General features: G+C 40.5%; 2 long non-coding RNA genes across 2 annotated transcripts; one reads left to right on the forward strand and one right to left on the reverse strand.

The window, feature by feature from the left end:
* Nucleotides 1–1,225: 1,225 nt before the first annotated feature.
* On the forward strand, nucleotides 1,226–6,723 carry LOC106959211 (uncharacterized). Its single transcript, XR_001427299.1, has 3 exons — nucleotides 1,226–1,566; nucleotides 2,020–2,132; nucleotides 6,165–6,723. It is a non-coding gene; the product is annotated as an uncharacterized LOC106959211 (long non-coding RNA).
* Nucleotides 6,724–6,806: 83 nt separating this feature from the next.
* Nucleotides 6,807–16,298, reverse strand: LOC106959214 (uncharacterized). The gene is made up of 2 exons (XR_001427301.1): nucleotides 14,849–16,298; nucleotides 6,807–8,156 (listed from the first exon to the last, which is right to left on the reverse strand). It is a non-coding gene; the product is annotated as an uncharacterized LOC106959214 (long non-coding RNA).
* Between the last annotated feature and the right edge of the window lie 1,354 nt (nucleotides 16,299–17,652).

Consider the following 17,652-nt stretch of genomic DNA (forward strand, 5'->3'; position numbering starts at 1 on the left):
ACAAAAACAAGAATTACAACCAGTCGGTTACAAAATACATTTGACATGCACCCATTTTTCACCTGGTTACACATAGAAGTCTTTAGCCAGCTAGCAACGTATGGAGAACGTCTCGACGCGTGACGTCATTACCGCTTCCACTTGTCACAACAGCGAGTAGCCCGGTAGCAGTCGCCTTTCTCTGCGTTTGATCGTGACATTTGTTTATGGTAGAAAGTTCCGGAATGGCTCCTACAAAAAAAGGCAATTGGTACCGGACTTTTCCATCATCCGCCGCACTATTGTTACAAGCGTAGTGTGCATGAAGTCAGTGTAGCTTAGCCTAGCACCGAATGTCAGCCATGACGAGGAACGGCGGGCGGAACTTCAGAGGTCCACTCACCCTATGGGCCGCACTAATATACTTTCACATCACGGTGGGGGCCACAAGACATCGTCCTGCGGCCCGCGAGAATGAGACCTCTGGTCTAGAGCTTTCTTCTGTAAGTGTAAGTTAAATTTCTGCAGTCTTTTCCTGATTGTACAGTCATACACTTTGACAACAGGAGTCTGCCATTACTCCTGTGATGACATTTTAAGGTTTTTGGAGACTTCTTTTAACTACTTGCAGTCTACTTTTATGAACTTAAACTTTGAACAGCCAGACCTGGGCGTGTTGGCAGGGGTTTTCAATATCCTTAAAATTGTGAAAACTTTTTTTTTTTTCCACACATAGATGATTTCAGATACGTTTCAAATTTCGTTCAGTCCTCATAAGATGCTACAGTCTTCTTCCTGGAGGCTTCAGACAGCTCTTTAGGTTTTACCATGTCAGTCGCTCTCGTTTCATCCGTCAGAACAAATCCAAACTAAATGTCTGAGGTTTAAACAGGGCAAATCTCTGTCAAAAATCTGAGTGACGACTTTCTCTACATCTGCACTCAATCTGTGTGATTTTAGCCATATTACAAGCGAATAAGTGTTGAGTTGTTCTAATTTGTTCCTCACTAGAAGCTACTTTTTTTTTTATTAACAAAAAATCTCTAAGGTCTTTTGCTCAGATTTTATTGTTTAATTGTATTACTGGAATTTTTCAGTAATGTCAAAATTCATACTATCTATATCGTCACATATGTTAGAGAAACACCCAAGCTTTTATAGGGTGTTATAAATTTTTTACATGTCGGTAAAACAAACTCAATTATGAAGAAAAATAGAACAAGAACAACATGCCTGTGGTAAAAGGCTGTAAACTGAAGCCTCTCGGCTTTCAGCCACTGAAAACGCTGCCCAGCCTCTCTACCGATTTACTTTTTTTCTTTAGCATAAAAAATGTATCCTCAGTGTATAATCAAGCTAACCATAACTTCTTTTTTTTTTAATTTCAACTTTTTATATTCCGTGAGTTTTACTCTCCACTTTAATGCAGCAGTTTGCCTCTTTTGCCAAGCAGAGGCAGACCCAGGGTGGAGCAGGCCCTAGTGAGGTCAAAGTGCAGAGTATAAACCTCTGCTCCAGAAGGGTTCAGGAGTGAGGGAGAAGTCACTCTTCAGTTGTTCCCCAAACCAGGTTTCACTGCAAAATCTGGTAAACTTCTGCATTAATGCAGCTCCTACTACATGCACACATTTGTTTCTGTGTCCGTTGTCGTCAGTCATAAGTGGGTTCATCAGCTGAGTGGAGTTAGTTAAAAGGCTTGCATTCTCACATCATGCACTGTCATGGCAACGGGGCAGACATCCTGGCCCTGGAATGAGCTGTGTTTATTCTTTATACACAACTTTTCATATTGATGGACTTCCCTTATTGTGATCAGCCAGCCACAGCCCGGGGAGGAACCCTGTGCATGCCGTCACCCCCTTTTCGATTTGATTTGATTTGTTGCTCATAGAGCGAAGTGACGGGAGACACTCTTATCTTGGCTGAGCAGAAACAAGCCATACCAAATAAGACACATCGGGCTATCTGTGCTGGCACACACAATAGGGATTAATTGATCTTCTAATACCACAGATAAATCAATCCCTTCCTTCCCCCCAGTGAGCTCTCCGGCCAATTGGACTCCCCGCCTTTTGATCCACGCGCCACATTCAGCCAATGGCAGGAGCCCGGAGCTTGACTGACAGCGATACCGGAGAGAGCCCGAAAAGAAGGTAAGGGAGAAGGAGTCCATCAGAAAGCCATTGGCAACGGGAGTGAGTGTGGGTAAGCAATCCGCAGAGAGCACGAACACGCACAGAGGTGGAGCGAAGCTGCAGAAAACAGGTACAGCGTCGCTGTGATTGCTGAGCGATTTAGAGAGGAAGCGCTTGTTCTCAGGTGTGCCAAACCGACTAAAGCGTCACTTAACTGGAAACAAAAGCAAATATTAAACTGAGAGGATTTTTCTCTTGATGTTAGCGATCACATATCCTCATAAAACAAAAAAATCCTCTCTGTAGCTGTTCTCCTGCAGGCTACTTCAAGCTCTATCACTGGCCGAGACATCAGCCATTTTCTCCCATCTTATCTCCACCTTCATTTGATCCATCTCCATTAGACCCCCCGCCCCCCATCCACCCTCCACCTCCCTTACACAGCCCAGCACCACCATCGTTCTCAGCCCTCTCGCTTCTTTTTGTTTCTCTCCCACCCTATCTTTGTCTTACCAGAACCTTGGCATTTCTGTCATTCCCACAAACACCGTTTTCCTCATGCAGCTCATATAATAACGGGCTAAAAATATGCCTTCTGTGTGTGTGTGTGTGTGTGTGTGTGTGTGTGTGTTTTTTTTTTCCCTTTCCAGTATTGATTTTGCCCATAGCATTGTCTATGGAGAGCAAGAGAGGAGAGAGACAGAAGGCGGGGGAGAGAAATGAAGTAGAAACAACTGGGAAAAGGATTGCTTTCTACGTATGTGGTAATGCTCTCACCTTTCCTATTTTACTTTAAGTGGGAAGCTATACCCTACTTTACCTCAGTGCAGTACCTTTCAATTAAAAGGTAACTGCGGTCAGTGTGGTCCTCTCTAGCACATCTTTACCTCTCAGCGTCTCGGAGCAGCAAGACGTTTACACACTGTAGGCATTTAATAATAACCTGCTGAAATTAGAGAAACCCTACCACTGCAAATATGCTCCAGATCAGCTTTTCAGGGAAAATGGTTGGCTCTTTTGGCACTGGTGTGTAATGGGAATGGAGAGAGTTGATCAATAGGCTATTGATCGTAGCCGGCCAGAGTCTGGGGAATTGAGAGTGAGAATAGAGGAGAGTCAGGGTGGGGGGTTGGCTCCAGGTTGAATTTTTAAAAACGCTCTATTTCAGAGATGACAAATAGTCTATTTGAAAAAAGAGAGACAAAGACGGAGGGAGAGAGGGAGGGAGGGATCGTCGTGAAGACTTAGAGAATGGGTCTCTGCTTGCGGTTTCTCTCCAAGCGGAGAACTGAGACCTCCCCGTTTCCCAGAAGTTACAGTATTTTGGGCGAGAGATGCTGAACTACAAAAGACAAAGGGAGCGGGGACTTCTCAGGCTACAGCAGCAGCTTGTACTCTGGCTGGAAGAAAAGAGGAGGAGGGAGGGACGAGGTTGTTAAAAAATCCTTATGGTCTCTTGCAGGGGAGAAAAAGAGGTTTAAGACGAGGCTGAAGAAGAATAGAATGATTCATTTTGTGGACAGCAAATTTAGTTTGCATAAATCTATATTTTGGGAGTCCTTATCTTATGTTTACACCAAGTGAATGTTCATGATTAAACCTTCCAAGTTGAGCTATTCCCACAGAATAAAAAGTTCATGCTCTTTTGTGTAATCACATAGCCAACAGCATGTAAGACGACATTTGGGTTATGCCGGTATTGAAGCGAAATACATAAACAAAGCGCAAACCATGCAATCTCGATGCATTACCCCACACCTTCTAACAGACAATGACCTGCATAAAGACTTTTGTGCATCCTTTTTCATTTTTGGAGGTTGATTGTGTACTAAGCTTGATAAAGGGCCGAACATTAAAACAGCACAATAATAAATGCTGCCTCTTCGAACCATATTGGAAAGACAGTAGAGTAATCACAGAGATTAGGTAAGCTTTAAAAGTCTCACATCAAACCTAAAGTTATTCCTTGATTCCTGCAGAACTTTAGTGGCCCTCCAAAACAATTTATATTTATTCTATTGATACCTATGGAAATTCATAATTATACAGAACTGTGAAGTAGAAGGGAAAAAAAGTCCACATTTTTATACCAAAAAATCTGAGAAGTTTTTCATGTAATTGTATTCTTTAGTTTGTTTTTTTACTAAAACTCCATATAACCAGTTGTTTTAGAAGCAATCTGACTTGAGGATCAACCCCACCTGTGCTATTTTAATTTTTGTATATATGCTCTGTGAAGGCTGGAGAGATTTGTTAGAGGACAGATAACACCATGAAGGCCAAGGAACATAGCAGACAGGTCAAGGAAGTAGAGTTGGGGTGTAAAACAATGCTGCATATCAAACGTGCATGTAGGAAACACAGCAAACACGCAGAAGAGCTCTGCTATGATGAAACCAAGCCCTGAGTTTTTTTGGTCTTCAGGCGTAACATGCTTGGCAGAAAAATACCACATTCTAAACACCAGGTCCACAGTGAAACAGGGTGATGGCACCATCATGCCGTGGGGATGCTTTTATTCCACCAGGGCAAGTAAGGTCATCAGATCTGATAGAAAGACGAATTATGCAAAACTTAGTCCAATCATGGATGCAAGTTGTTTTGAGAGTAGAAAGCTGGGGTGAAGGTTCCCCTTCTGGCAAGAGACTAACACAAAGATGCCGAGAGCTACAAGGGCATGATGAACTACATGAAAACACATTAATGTCTTTTAATAGCACAGATAAAGTCGATACATAAAGTTCATTGGGAATCTGTGGCAGAACTTAATTATTAGTGTTTGGACATGCTCTCCATCCAGGCATGATGGAGAAACCCGAGTTGCAAGATGTGCAAAGCTGGTAGGACACTGACTCAGGGGTACTAAATAAAACAAATCTGATTCAGAAAAAAAAGTAAGGCATGTATAATTCTGCTTTCTCTTTACAACTATACTTTGTGTCAATCTATAATATGAAATCCTAGAAAAGACATTTGTGTTTATAATTTCAATTGCTATGAACTGTCTTGCGATGCACTGTATAAGTCTGTGTGACACACATGTATAGAGGTCGGTTAATGTGCATCAATTTTAAATGCTGCTCAACTCTGCAGGCTAAACTCCAAGCAGTTAGAGCACCAGTCTGTAAACACCCCAGAGAGGAACCTATATCTCAGTAAAAATTCAGTTGTAAATAATGTATTGAATGCAAACTTCAGGTCCACAGGGAGATATGGATAGGCTCATTACTCTTTTAGTTCTCTGGCCTTTTACGTAGTCCACCCAGCTCTCAACAATCGACTCCAGATGCACCCTCTATCTGTTTTGATTTAAAGCTGCTTTTACCTGCGGATATTGTTGTGGATATAGGTATTGTTTTTTTGTTTTGTTTTTTTTGTATTTCCTACACATCGCCATGAGGTTTGAAGGCTGTTAAACTTGTGCACCCACCCACATGCTCTTGGGCCCGGCACGCGTGCGTGTGGGAGTGCGTGCTCCGTCTGTGTGCCGGTAGTGGAGGTGAATATGTGTCCGCCTGTGTCTGTGTGTCCTGTCCGGGGTGCATTGATCTCGAAGCAGGATGTCAAACATTTTAGCGCCGATCCCGTCCTTGTTATTGCCTCACACAGCCGGGTTGTTAATGCATTAAAAATCGTTTGTCCCCAGCTTTCCAAACTCATCTCACCCTACTGCCCTGAGCAACACAAGAATACCCCTCAGTTGTCGCATATGCAACGCTGCCGCCCCCCTCCCTCCCTCCCTCCACCGGTTGTTTCTATCCACATCCCTCCATCTTCTGTCTCAATCAATCTTTACGACACCCGGTTGCATCTCGCTAATGTTTCCGGACTTGACCGTATCCCCGTTCAAAAATTCTTAATTAAGCCCGTTCTGTATGTTTACTGTTGAGCAAATTGCAATCTGACAGGGATAATAAAACATTGGCGAGAGAAGGGGGCAAGAGGAGCATGTGCTACGACCCTTACCTCTTTCACCTGTCCCTATCTCCAGCCCTGCTTATCTCCCTCCATCCCCACCTCCTCATATCTCCTCTATTTTCTACTTCACAGGTTTTCAGGAGGAAAGGGAGGGGACGGCAGAGAGATACAGTCTTTTGGCACCAGCTGCTGAGAGTCTTCTCTCCACCGCTGTCAGAGTGGCTGTTTATTTTAAAATGCTCCCGTGGTGCCACGTTGATACGTCTTGGCAACCCCGCTCAACCTACCCGCTTCTCAACTCTGATAATTAAGATTCATGAACCTGCCTCCATGTCAACTCTTACAGATGTGAGTCATATATCTGCGTTCACATCAGCATCTTTCTTCATTTAGATATTGACTTATATAGTGCTCTCACATTCTGCGATCTATAGCCCCGCGCAGTGTGTATTATATCTCTATTTCTGCACGGTTTTGTCTGGTCACTTGAGAGCAGCCGTTTGCTCTACGCTTCAGAGTGATGGGGACGAGGGGAGCATCGACGAGGATTGCGTTAGCCGCATGGCTTAACACCGACTGCTAAAGAGCTCCAAAAACTATGACGGAGGCTTTAATTACTTTAACTATACCAGCAGGGATGCCAGCAAATCAGAGACGCACTGATTTTTACCAATGGGAAAAAAGCTATTCAAACCAATCTGGTTATTTTGAATTATGACTGTGACTTGACTGTGATTAACAGCATTGTTAAATCAATTTCACTAGTCAAATTCAAGTCTTAAAATAATAATGATATTTATTAACAAGGTCACTTAAATAGACCCTGCCTGACAACATGAAGTAGCCTAAATGCAACCAAAAAGCAACAAACATCACTGACATCTACCAGTCTGGACAGACATTTCTAAGTCTTAGGAACGCCAGTGAATTACAGAGTGAGCTTTTGTTCACAAAAGGAGAAATCATCCACTATTCTCTATTCATCCACTATGAAGCTACTTGGACACTTTCGGCTAAATAAAGCTCTCTTCCTGTTCTGCTCATACAGATGTTTTTTCGGTTCCTCACTCCACAGTTCCTCACTCATTATGTTGTAATTTACAGCATCATTTTTGAACATCGTAACTTTTTAGACTTGGCAACAAAGGTTTTAAATGTATATTTAAAGCATTTTGTTAATGAAAATTTAATAAAAAAAGTTCTGATTTAGAGTGAGGAGGAGAGAAACCACCAAATCTTATTTAGTGCTGAATATAGTGAGACTGGGCAATATGGGCAACAGTTATTAACAGGTATTGACTACATTATTACAAAGGCAAAATAAATGTGCTTTGCTTGATTTTAATCTCATTCTGTTATTTTTGTTTAGCATAAATGCCTGTTTGTATTTCTAACAGGATAAATATTACACTTTATCAATTTCTAAATTGAAATGTGGAAGTAGCCTACAACAATTTGTTTGCATGCCAAAATTAAATGTTTAAAGATTAAAAGACAAAGGTTCAAATGTTAAAATAATATACTGATGCAGTTATAGACCTGGCATGCATTTATTAAAAAAATTCATACATTAAAGACTTGAAGCTTGACTATGAGTTAACTCTTAGATTTCAAACCTGACTTGGAGTTGAGACTTGACTTGGAAAAAATTACATTGTCAGAAAATGGCTACAAGATAAAAGACACACAACTAAACTCATCTATATCTACAATCAGAGAAACAATTAAACAGTTTTCAACAACTGGAATACGACAATAACCAATTTTTATCTCGTCTATACAGCAAAGATCAACAAAATCTCCTAGGCTTATTGTTAAAGAACCAAAACCTGTCATCCCATTGTTTCTCCATAGCGACAATTTGTTTTAGGGGTTTTGCTCACATTTTGCCAGGGGTACCAATTATTACACAGGGTACTATTTATATAAATTACGTTTATGCTAACTAACATAATCAGGTTTGGGAGGCCCATGTGTTGCAATTCAAGTGATCAGTAAAGGGATTGATCCTTGTTACAAGGAGATACCAAAACAAGTCTGACACCTTTTTGCATCTGCAGTGAAAACAGTCCAGATGATGAGATGCTCTGTTTGTCTTCCAGCACCGCCAACAAATGACACCATCTGAAGAAATATGGAAGAAAAATAGGAAAACAATTGTAATGTATGAACCAATTGAAAAAGCTTTATATTTCCAGATTGTCAGCTTGAAACGCTCAAGACTGTTGTGCAGTAAAGTATGCTTCTCATAAAAGAAGAACATGACAAAAAAACATCTGCATATTCTCCAATAAATATTTAATATATTGTTTTCTTGTTTTTATTTAAAATATACTGAATTCACTGCACACTAGTTAATTTACATTTTACATAACATTTCTGGAAATTGTGTTGAAATAATGAACTCAAAAACACTAGAGATACAACTGTTTTATCAGACCATTATTTAACTGTAGGTCTCACATGCAGTCTCAGACATAAAAAGGTTCAAATAAACCTGGAAGAGCTCTCGCTCAGCTGCAAAACCACAGACTGAAGGTTTTTAAAAGGGCATTGCGTGGAGCACAACAACACATTGTGGAAACTGGGTCAGTTGTATCCAAAGCACAACATCAGGCAGACCAAACGCGACCACACGCTCAGAAGATCAATACATCAAGCTTTGTTTACTGAGAGACAGAGATGCAGCTTCATCACAGACACAGAAATTCCCTGGAAAAAAAGAATGCAATCAGCGAATGCATGGCTGAAGGAAGGTTGTGCATCGGCTAGGTCAGAGGAACATAGCATCTCTGAGACGCTCACAAGGAGAAGTAAGTGTCAAAAATGTGAGACCACAGACATGTTGACAGAGGATTTTCAGGAAAAGGAGGAAAAAATCCTGACGGCGATTGGAGTTTGTATCAAAGCCCCAGTCTGAGATATTTTTTTGTCTTTGTAATCAGACTAAATATGTAATCTGCTTACTGTGACAACAAAAATAAACTTAAACACAAATAGAAGCTAAATAAGAGCTGCTCGAAGTTCAAAACACAGGAACGCCTGAGTTAATATCTTATTTTAATATGCATACTCTGGTAACTCAACATATGTGAAGAAAAAGAAGGTAGGAATTAATACATTATGATGCTGAAAGAATGTTTCTGACACATTTTGAACAAAATTGCCTTTTGTTTGATAGACCAATATAAAGCAAAACATGGGTTTGCAGTAGAAGATGATACCTTTTAATGTTTTTTTTTTATATATATAAAATCTAGAAAGCGTGGAGTGCATTAATATTCAAACCCTCTTAGTTAAATTAAATCCAGTATAATTAAATAGAAAAAAGATTGGACGTGTGTGATTTATTATGTGAATATATTTGGATGTTCAGGAAAAGATTCAGAGGTTTATATAATTAAACATTAGTGAAAAAAATATATACTGGAAAGCCAGTCAGAACATTTTAACAAGAACAGCAACCAAGAGGCCCACTGCAACTCTGGAGGAGCTGCAGAGATCCACAGCTCTGGAGGAAGAATTTACCTCCTGGTCTACCTTTAGATGCATTCCACAAACTGGGGACATTTTCTTTACCAGGGATTATAAAGCAGGTCAAAGTTGATGGAAATATTAATGGAGCTAAATGCAGGGAAGGAAACCAGAAAACCTGTAAACAGCTGGAGACTGGGATAGCATCACTTTCCAACAGAAAAGCAATCCTTACCAGAGGAGACTGATCTACAAAATCAGTCTTAGATCAAAGCAAATACATGTAAAAGAATAGACAGACCAAGTCCAATTGAGAAACTGTGGTAAGACGTCAAAATTGATGTTAACAAATCGGTATATCAAATTTGAATGAGCTTGAGACATTTTGAAAAACAGAAAAAGACAAACTCCCAAAGACTTACAACTGTAATCGCAGCCGAAGGGGGATATGAGTGGAAACAAATACGTCACATTCTTCTGAATTTCAAAAACCATGTAACACTGTAATTTTGCTTATGAATTACACACTTGTCTGACTATATGTTTATGTTTTTAAGATAGAAGCATGTCAAAAAATTTGAGGGATATGGATACGTATGTAACCATTCTGTGAATAGTAAAGTGAATTGGTTGTATTTGTCACTTTATTTTGAATTGATTTTCCAGGTAAATTTCTAAGTAATAAACTTTCCTTTACATTTACAATAAAAACAACTGAAAAGTCCAGTTTTTCTTCACTTAATGTATTGCAGGCACATCTCCGCTTGGTTCATGGGTAAATACTTTTAAAAAAGCTCCAATGGAGCACCTGACTGACAGGTGCAAAGCCCTGTGGGATGGCGCTGTTGTGTCTTACACTTGGCTGAACATATACAGCACATCAGAGGTGCAACAAATCCATCGCTGACTGCCAGAACCTTTCAGAGGGCTCCTGTGCCTGTGAACAACACATCTTCGGGTTTTTCCACACCTCAAACCTGATGCGTCTGACACACCGACACGCACGGATGAAATGTAGCCTCGCAAACCAGCGTGTGTGACTTGTGGCAAAGAGAGTGGCAAAGTGTGTCTCTGAAATTAGTCCAGGTGTGTGTGTGTGTACGGTTCGGTGTGGGGCGATTGTGTCTCTATAGCGTCTTTAGAGCGGTTAATCAGAGTAGGGGTTGAGGAGAGTGCCACAGTGAAGAGTCCTTGAGCCCTCTCTCCTGTGTTGACACCTCTTAACCTCAGTCTATCATCTCTCACATTCACACACTCCACTTCTATTGACACTCGCTTCCCTGCAGCTCTCCAAAGACCCGAGGAGAATCCACTACAGTGATTGCCTGTGCAAAGGGAGAGCCTGGGAGCTTGCAGAGACCAGGGGGATTATATAATGCGCAGACATACAGAACAATAAGCGGTCGGATTTAGGAGTTGTTTGGCTCCTATAATCGGCATTTCTCAATGGACAAGCAAGGAAATCTTTCAGAGAGCATGATAGCTTCAACCTGCTTGTATTAGTTTCTGAATGGATTTCTCCTTCTGTGTTTCCGTCTCAGCAGGACGCTCGTGGAATCTGTGTCCACTACTGTCACTGGCCAATGTAAGTGGGGTCAGGAGCTGGAGGTCAACTGTGAAGAGGTCAAAGGTGGCCAAGCAGTGGGTCTTGTTAAAATACCTTTTAGCTTCCTTCAGGGATATTATGTAATGGCTCTGGGAATAGGTGGGGCTGCATGTTGGCTTTATAGTGGTGGAAGTTGGGTGATACATGCCTTCTGCTATAAGCCGGACACATATTCACGGTCCTTTAAAAAAAATAAAAAAATTTCAATACAGCGGAAGCGCTGACAGGTCAGCAGAGGTCAAGCCTAAAAATTTGCGTTTATGTATTTTTTGTTTTGAATGGTCAATCTTTTAAGAAGAACCCCTGTCCAACAATATTTAGCAGAGATAAATTAATCAGGGTTTTAATGACTAATCTGGAACATGCAGATATTTTTTAATCACCAACTTATTTTAGTTTTGTAATTAAACACTTATCAGCAACAGAGTTTGACCGGAAGAGAAAAATGCGCTGCAGTTTTCTTGATGGAAGTGTAGAATCTAAAGGAAAATGAGTGTCACAAAGAACCAGAGGCAGTGCAGAGATTTTAATAATGACGATGGAGGCAGGAACAGGACAGGAAATGGCACTGGTGTGAGTGGCAGAAAAATCCAGCATGGAATAGTGAAAAACCAGGATCTTAAAAACTGAGACAGGGTGGGAAATGAGAAAAGAACCAGCTGAGTTAATCACAAGACTCAAAAGGATCAACAAGATAAAAGAAAAGCTTGACACTAACATAAGAAAACAAACTGAAATGATTATATGAAGCAATAATAACACTAGAATAAATAACCAAAGAAAGACATGAACTGATGTGGAAAAATCTTAATGACTATCATAAACAACTGAGTATGGCGATATTATTTCCAACAATAATAAACCCAGACGTAATTAGATATGAAGACAAAAGAAAACCAAAACACAAACATCAGTGGATCATGAAAATGAAGGGATTACTAGATTAACCCCTTTTATGCATCAAAAGGATACAGCAAGTATTGATTACTCAAAAAATGTCCTTTTAAAAATATTCCTATTGGTGCTTATGACTTACAATTCTCACCTCATGTTTGCAACAACTCAATGAATACACACACACACAGATAAATTAAGCCCATAAATTAAGTCATCAAAGAAAATAAGTACTAAACACATGAATAAAAAAAGCTGGGCAAAGGCACAAATTATTATTCCTTGTGTCCTTCCTCTTTAGTGCTAGTTACTTCATTTCTGAATTTTATTGTTTTGATTTGTTTGTATATGTGGATTACGTGACATGTTACTGATAACTGGTGCTAAACTTTGTGTCAATATTTCTCAGTATGTTTGCAGAGTTGACCTGATTTTTACTAAGCATCGAAAAAGAACTGCATTAAGAGTTCTGTTTGCTGGTACGTTTACAGACCAAAAAAAAAATCTAAGTTCTCCGTTTAGATGCACTTAAAGAACAGGAGAAAAAGACAAAGAATTAAGAGGCATTGGGGGCGTCACTACTAATTTACGGATTTACTTTGTGCCACAGATTAAAAACTTTTAAGGTTTTGTAGAGTTTTTTTCTACGAGGGTTATGTCAAAAGCTCACGCCTAAGAGGTTGGCGAAAAACTAGGTTGTGCTGATCAATATATTCGAGACGTTTGAATTTCAATACAACAAGAACGCCTTCTTCAATCTTAATTTTTAATAAGGTGATAATAAGTGTATTAATTTTCATAACTCCTGTTCAATATCATCAGAATATGAGCGATGGTGGCCCATTTTTGCAGGCCGAATATGCATCTCTCTCCTCTGTTTCCATTGATCAGTCCTTAGCTGTTTCTCGACCTCCCTCTCTCTCGCTTTGTCCTCCAGTCTCTGCCTCCTTCCTCACCCTCGCAACCTTGCAGTGTAAAATTCATCCTTATTCTCTGGTTTAGCAGCCTAACTGCACGCACTACCTTTTATCAGTCCAGAACTGTTAAATTAATAAATTGATATTGACGAGCTATCAGCCGCGGGGATAAATTATTTGGGAGCGGGAGGCTTGGGTCACATGACTTTTAGTACCTACGATTCTGTAATTATTCCCCTCGAGAAGATCTGTAGAGTGGTGCAACGCCGCAGAAATAAACCTGCACAGACGCTCACACACATGCATGCACACCGTCATATAAAGACCTGTAATTATCCTTACATCTGGGTGTTGGTGGGTTGCAAGGGCCATGGGAATACTGAAGATTATTACTGTTATCATAACCACCATGATACAGGGTGCTACCCTGCTGCTAATTGGATTTTAGCATAACGGTTTACACAAAACTGAGGTGAGAAACCAAAAACTCACACACAATGTGCAGCTGGATGCAAATTGTACAATATTGAGCCTTATGTTGCCGTGAGCACAAAGCAGCCTACCTGCAGATGTGCAGAGTAAACCAGCAGGATGAAACTCCTGAAGCTGATAGTCCTGCTTTCTGTATCAAATGCAAACGAGATTTTGCAAATACGGGAGGCGAGCCCTGCAGAGAGGAGAGCGGCAGCAAGCGCGTCAGAGGGCCAATCACGGAAGTGCTCTTGCTGCCCTCCGGCCATCGCTGACCTCTTGACCCTGGCTGTGGCCTAAATGTCAGAGGTTACCAATCAGGGTCACTGGGGATCACCAAAGGACCCTGGCCGTGGATGCATCGCCATGGCAACGCTAAGCCGGCCATAAAAGGTGAGTTGGGGGGGGGGATGTTATGCGTTCTGTATGCTAAAATCATGTGAAAACACACACATGTATGCATGTGAAGTTCAACACGTTTGTTTGTTTTTTTCTGGTCAACAGAGAGTCAAGCTGCCCTCAAACAGCTTCATGAAAGCCAGCAGAGAGCTGGGAGGGTTCCACCAAAGCCTGGCACGAACACTGAGAAAACTTGTTCACTTTTCACCTCGACAGTCCCTGAGCTGGGAGCAGGCAGTTTGAGTTTGATAAAACTCAAAGGTTTTGGTAACAGTAATTGTTCTATTGCTACTCCGTCCCATCTTTTTTAAACAGATGTGTTTTGTGACTTTCGATCAAGCAAAATGTGATTGTTCGCTTTGTCCTAATCATTAACTAATGAATGAAGAACTTTATTCAGACAGGTGGCAAAGGGGCGCATGTTAACTCTGGAGGACCAGCAGAGATTCACGGCTCAGGTGGGAGAATCAGATAGGCACCAAGGTTTATGGTCACCATGTGACAAAATATAAAGAGTCACGGAGTGAAAACACAGTGTTACATGTTCGTCAAACTGTTTTTTTTTTGTTTGTTTTTTTTATCCCTTTTGAGCAGATCTTCCCAACACATGTTAAACTATAGCGGACTGATTTCATGTGTAAATGTTTTTAAGGTGGAAATTGTAAGAAAAAAATAGCCTAAGGGGGTTATAGATCCCTGGACCTGTGTTATCTGATATTCACATGTCTGCTTTATGGATCCGTTTCAAGTTAAGATCCAATGTGAGTGCGGATCTCACTGGAATAAAGATATATTTGTGATTTTTTTTTTTTTTTTTTTTATGAATGAAGACCGGGATAAATATATACATTGACAGGAAATTTATAACATAAGTGCGACATTAATTATTCGCGGCTACACAGTGCCATTAGCTGTTAGTGAACGGAAATTGTGATCGAAATTGTGATCCAGTGATGGAAATTGTGATCCAGTAAATAAATACTACTGCTATTAAAACGTTGCAATCAGTTGCATTACTAGCTGAAAAGCCGCTTCCCAGAAACATTTGCTTGCACCTTGCGTCATCTAGTGGTCGGTCGCACCTCTTCCTCCTCCTCTTCCTCCTCCGCCTCCTGCTCCTCGGGTGTTACAGCTCGGCTCTTCGGCGCTGTGGAAGACGGGGGATGAAGGAGGGGGGAAAAAACTCAGCTAGTCTGCTTTTGTCTCCGGGGAGCTGCGGGTCGATGCCTCGTCCCACCATATGTCTGATCGCAGCTGCCAATCAACAGGTCAACGCGACCCCGGGGAGGCACGCACTGGTGGGGAGGGAAAGGAGGGGGTGAGATCAAACAGTGGACCTCAGGGATGACAGATGCAGATGAAAAAAAGAAAAGGCAATAAAACATTGCTTCAAAGATGGCAACGGTGCACTGGGAGGCAAATTATTGTTAACAGTAATCTGCAGAACAGCGCCTCGCATTCTGATCGATTCACTATTATGGAGCCTTTGAAGCCGAGGTAGCGCCGGGCTTTTGTTCATAGTGGGACACAAGCAGAAAATGGGCTCTGGTTTGGGTTCAGCCGCAGCGCTTCTTTAAGCCCTTAAATGCTGCTTACTTCTATGCAATCATGTTTTTTTTTTGTTTTTTTTTTCTAATAGTGCTGCAATTTGGGGTCCGCCAGGCTTCGGAGGCTTTTCAGAGTTATTCAGCTGCAGGAACAAACTTCTGAGGCTAATCATGGAGTGAATGGAGATCTGCTAACGCTGTTCCACGTAATTTATGATTGCTATTAACAAGCTAATGGCTTGGTTTGTTTTAAAAATTAGCTAACATCCGAACAAAAGCATTTTTGTTCTAAATTATAGCATTATGTCACATTCTTATACATTTTACCTAAACCATTCCATGAGGCTCTAGCTGTTGTTTAAGTGTTTCTCGTCTCTAACGAGGTTTTCCTTTATTTTCTATCATCACTGACCAACTTCCCTACCCCTACTGGAGACAGCCATCCCACAGCATGAGGCTGCCATCACCAAGTTTCACCAAGTGGATGTCATGTGCAGGTGCAATAGTGTTACCATGTAAGTCAAAAGGTTTGACTTTGGTCTGACACTGACAAAAAAATAACTTCTTACAAATATGTGATGTGTAATTTTTGTGTCCCCATACCAAACAGCACCTCTGTTTTTTTTTTCTTGCCACTCTTCTATATTAGCTAGTTTTGTGGCATGCACAGCTACTAGTTCTGTGAATTGATTCTGCTGCCTGAACTGTAGATCTCTCCCACTCCTCCCTGCAGTCTAAAGATATGCAGTTTTGGTTAATTATCCACTCTGAATTGTTATTAGATTTGAGTGTGTTTGCTTTGTTCTGTCCTGTACATGTTCATACCCTTACAGAGATGCAGTACAAAAGGAGCTTTGGACGGTATTAGCCACTGAAACCATTTAAATTTTCATCAGACATGTCAGTGTGTAAATATATCGATCAGTAAAAAATGATTAAATTAGCGAATCCTACTTTAACTTGGGTAAATTCTAAACAATAAGATTAGGATTTAGATATTAAGGTTATGTTTTTTTTTGTTTGTTTTTTTTTTACCTGTTACATTTGAATAATTTATATCCAAAAGTGTTGATTCATTTACAAACAACTGAAATATATGCAAGCTGTTATTGGTTAGGTTTCAACAAATAGTTTTATCTGTCAGTCCGTCAGGATTAAGCGAGTAAATTCATGGATGAATATTATCTCCCTCTTTTGAAATATTTAAACGCCTTGAATTTCTAATTACAAGCACACACCTGATTTCAAGCTGAAAATCACCTTTACTGAAGTGAAGCTAACCTTTCAAGCAGCTCCCCTCGATCTATCACCATGTATAGATTTATCCTGAATGATCTGTTGTATGTTGGTCAAATCGCCGAGTTACACATGAGTTAAAGGGAATCAGCTTTGGAATGCTGCTGTAAACAGAGTGTATTAAAACACGGCCTTAATGTTTCCTCGCCGTCTCAGCAGGGCTGATCTTCTTAGCTCACTCTCTGCTAATCAGCGCAAAAAAAAAAAAAAAAAATCTTTGGGCTTTAATCTACGGCCCCCAGCACGCCACCACCCATCTCATTAGATTAACAAAATAACATGCACATATGCATGCACACACAGACACACACAGCTCAATCTGACCTCAGTGGGATTCGGAGTAACAATGTGGTTAATTATAATTTAGTGTGTCTATCAACTTTGCAACACTTTTTGCAGGAGAAAACTGTTTAAAAATTTTACGAATATCTTACACAATGCTTCACTTTGCAGTGTGTTTGCTTATGCAGAAAACAGCAGTGTGTGTGTGTGTGTGTGTGTGTGTGTGTGTAAGTGTGTGTGTGCATAGCAAACATATGCAACCAAATTAAAGCCGCAAAGCTGGTGAATTGAAGAGGATTTCATGCAGAGACTTGTTCATGGGAATTAAGCAAATTAGTTCTCCAATTAGCTGCTGACAATGAATAGGAAGATTTGGAGAACAAAAATTAATTAGATGGATTTGTCATTTTCTAATGAACATCGCCAGAAACTAAGTGTGGTGAGTAACACCTGCTCTCCCAGCTCCTGATCCCTCTGACATATTGTTTGTCTGTTCAGAATCTAATTTAATGTCAAATAGTGGTGTATTCAAATATTCAATATTTTGCAAATAGGAAGCCCACATGAGCGGAGAGCAAACAAACTTTAGAAAAGTCAATGTATGATCTAATCCTCCTAGGCTGAAGAACTGTGGATGTAAATGCCAACCTTTACAAGTCAGAAAGGAATTTCACTATTGACGTGAGAAGAGCAGGTAAAAATTAACTTGATACTTATTTCCACGGCAGTATTTT

The sequence above is a fragment of the Poecilia latipinna genome, unplaced genomic scaffold (assembly GCF_001443285.1).
Source record: "Poecilia latipinna isolate Pla-1442-1.1 unplaced genomic scaffold, P_latipinna-1.0 Scaffold52, whole genome shotgun sequence".
In the NCBI taxonomy this organism is placed as follows: Eukaryota; Metazoa; Chordata; class Actinopteri; order Cyprinodontiformes; family Poeciliidae; genus Poecilia; species Poecilia latipinna.